Genomic DNA, 3,850 nt, shown 5'->3' with positions numbered 1-3,850 from the left:
AAAAAAAAAAAAAAAAAAAAAAAAAAACACATCATAGTAAAATTAATACCTTCTCAGCTTCGCATCGAAGCTAAAAATTGAGTATCAATTTCATACAAAATTTAGTTATTGTAATAAGTATTTATTTATGTATTATAATGATAAACCATAAAACTTGTAATCAGTATATATTAGGAAAATAGGAATTGATTTTTTTTTTAAATAATTCAACATTTGCTACTAAAAATTAAACATTATCACAGATATGTATCAAAGCGTTTTTTATGATAGTGATTTTAATAACTGTTAGATTTCATTTAACTTGTCCCCACTATGTTTGTTTTTTATATAAAATATTGTATATTTATTCCCGTTACTTGGGAATGGGTATGGTTATAATTAAAGGGATAGAGAGGCAGTCAGCAATCTACTTTTTTAATTAAATAATTTTTAGTATTAAATAAATATTTTGAATTTTAAATAACATTATCCTCGAATGATCAATTTTCATTATGTAATCTATTTTATGTTTTTAAAATAAATTTAAAAATATAAGTTATTACGAAAAATAATATGTTTATTTGTCTTAAAAATAAAAGTTAAAAAAGGCTATAATTGATTACAATGTGTAACATCTCAATAGATAAATATTATCAATAATATTGATTATTTGTAAAATTTAAATAATCTTTCTATTTAAAATTTAATCGTAATCATTTAAAAATTTCTTCATAATATCATTTCTTTTTTTTACTGCTTTATTAATCAATTTCTCTACAAATCAATTAATTATTATATTATTATCAATGGGGTTACTTTAGTTAGTTTTAGTTATTGAGTTTATTATATTGAGTTTTATGATAAAAATCGATTTTTCAATAAAGTCTAATGAGCTTAGTTCTATGGAGCTTTGCTGTTTTTATTCTTGTTCTTACATGTTTTTCTTAATTGGATCCGTGATTTTTACAATATTGTGTTATATCTAACCTTTTCCCTAAAGACACCGATAAAGGTCAACCACAGCAGAGTTCTCTTACTTGGTATGGAGGGTTGTGAGGCCTAATTGCTCTTTCTAAGCAGGTTTGCTCATGCGTATCAGTCCTATAAAATGGGAATGACTAGATGTATTATCAATGGTGTATGTTTCTATTCCCACTAAATTATTAAGTTCCGCGGATTTGTGATTCCTATAATTGTTGAGGATCTTTTACAATAACTAATGGGGACCTACTTAACAAGATTTTTTTAAATTGTTTAAAATTTAGATTAAAATTTTACTATAAATAGTAAGGAGATCATGTTGTCAAAGTTTAAAATAATTTCATAGTTTTTTAGAAATGGCCAAACACATCTATAGCCTAATCTAGTAAACCATAGTAGTTTTTATATCCACACTATATTTTTGAGTGTGAAATTGTAAAAATTTAGGTATCTAAAAAAGTTAACTCCTTTAATTCCATTTATCCAAAAATATAACAAAAGGTAATAATTCGGCAATCAACAAAATATACTAATTTACTTACCATTTATGTCATTATAATTTCCAATATCGATATCTTTATCTAAAAAAATTGTATTTTGTGTATTTTAATATTAAGATAAAAAAATTAGTTTGGCTATTAAGTATATGATGGGACGATGTAACCTATTCTACAACGTGGCAATGCCTGTTGTACACTGTCTCGGGTTTGAGACTGGGTCACAGGTGTTTCCATTTGCTGAACGAAACTTCAGTTTAGTGAATGGAGTTGCCATCCCTCTCTCTGACGATTGACTATCCTGAAATGTACACATAATTCAGGAATTTTATCTTAGGGAAAACCTCAATGGGCAGTACAAAGTCAAAAAAAAAAAAAAATAAGTAATACATTGTGTGTAATTATTCAAAATTATTCTTTGTAAATAATTTTATCATTATTTTAAATGTTTATCATTTAGGTTATTAATTTGCGGGCTCTGGAAAACGGTTAGAAAAAAGATTGAAACGAGATGATGTTGGGGTGATACCGCTTGATGCTGCTTGCCGCAATCACAATATCATTTATAGTAAATATTAGAATTTCGAGGAACGTCATAAAGCAGACAAGGTGTTGATACATCGGTCTTGGAAACGAGTGTTGGCCAAAGACGCTAAATTATCTGAACGTGTCGCAGTTTGGGGTGTGACCAACGCGATAAAATTGAAACGTTAAACCAGTATGGATTTCAAACGAGTTGTACGTGCGGCCAAACTCGATAAAAATGCTCAACAAATGGATTTATAGAGTGTGGCAAAATGATCGTTGATGGCGGTATGGCGTATGGTGAGAAAGAAAAAAATTTCACTGCCCCGTACCATAAACGTTCCAAAAACTAAAGGCGGTGTACTACCACTAATACCTATATTTGCCGGACTGTCGGCGTTGGAAGTTTTAGCCGGCGGTGCTGTAAATATGATGAAGATTGCTATCGAACTTAGCCGAAAAGGCAATACAGCGACAAGCATGGGTATAGGATTTTACTTGCAACCATAAAAATCGGGGTTTGGTTTCAAATTGATAACGAGTACAAAAACTAAGAAAAAGACGCTTTGAAAAAATCAGACGAAAAAAACAAAAAAACTAATTTCGCAGCTACCCGATCGTGCTTTGTACAATGTTGAAATTGCAAATTTCGGTAATCGAGCGTTCGACCATAAAGTTTCGTGGCGTGTTTTGTTGTGACACGTTACCTNTCGACCATAAAGTTTCGTAGCGTGTTTTGTTGTGACACGTTACCTCAGTTGGGGTCGAAAACAACCAAAATGACTGTAGTAAACAAATTTATTTTCGGCACTGTTGACAAACCCATTATGGTGATACATTACCGACGGGATCGTACGAATTTGACGATATACAGAAACGAATCACGGACAAGTACAACAGAGAAGGGTACAAGTACAGGGTACAAAAACAATTAGATTTTGATGCTCCATTGTTGCCAATGGTTGGTTTGCTCAAGGAAAATAGTAGTGAAATCGGTGACAAAAAGTTGGGTGATAGAAACGTTATTTTTTTTACAGCCTATACTGTAATACTATGCTAAGCATAATCAAATGCGATCACCCCATAGATTTTACACACCCGCAATCAATCGGTCCAATATAGGAGTTCCGACTTCGTGTATTGGTACCGAAAATGGAACACACGTCGGATTTCCTAAACAACAAATAACAAAGGTGACATGTATACGAGTTGACTGCAATATAATTGTTGGTTCGTACCACGGTGGACGTCAATCGTATACATTGCACAAATTCTTTCCAAACGTACCACCGGTCTACCGTATTATCGATACTCCCAGACAAGTCGTTTACTATCAGTTAAACACAAACGTATTGAACACGATTCGAATCACATTGTTTGATCAGGACGGACAACGTATCAACCTATTGCATAATTTATTAGTTTTAATAGTTTGTAGGGATTAACAAAGATGTTAAATAACATGTCACAATGAATGCGTTTATATATGTTTATATGTTTTATCTTAGATGTACTGCAGTACGATAACACTCCGTGTATTTTTTTTATTCTCGCGCTGTTCGTCAATCCAGTGACACTTTTTATTTGTACTCTTTTTTTATGTACGTATAAAATTATTTTTCATTATTAAAAAGTATTAATTATTATAAATTTTAATTGTAGTATTTTGTAATAAATATAAACACCAAAACACTACAAATTGGTGACCTCTAAAATGAACAACAAATCCGATAGTACGATAGTAAGTGTGCGTGACGACGCGACCGGTAATGATGGCCGAGACCATATCGAATACGGCGAGCCCAATATGAATTCAACGCGAGCGTTTAAAATCCCAACTTTCTGGCGTACCAACCCAGAACTTTGGT

Source organism: Daktulosphaira vitifoliae, unplaced genomic scaffold, assembly GCF_025091365.1.
Source record: "Daktulosphaira vitifoliae isolate Bord-2020 unplaced genomic scaffold, ASM2509136v1 Scaffold_1, whole genome shotgun sequence".
NCBI lineage: Eukaryota > Metazoa > Arthropoda > Insecta > Hemiptera > Phylloxeridae > Daktulosphaira > Daktulosphaira vitifoliae.
Note: the sequence above shows the minus strand (reverse complement) of the source record.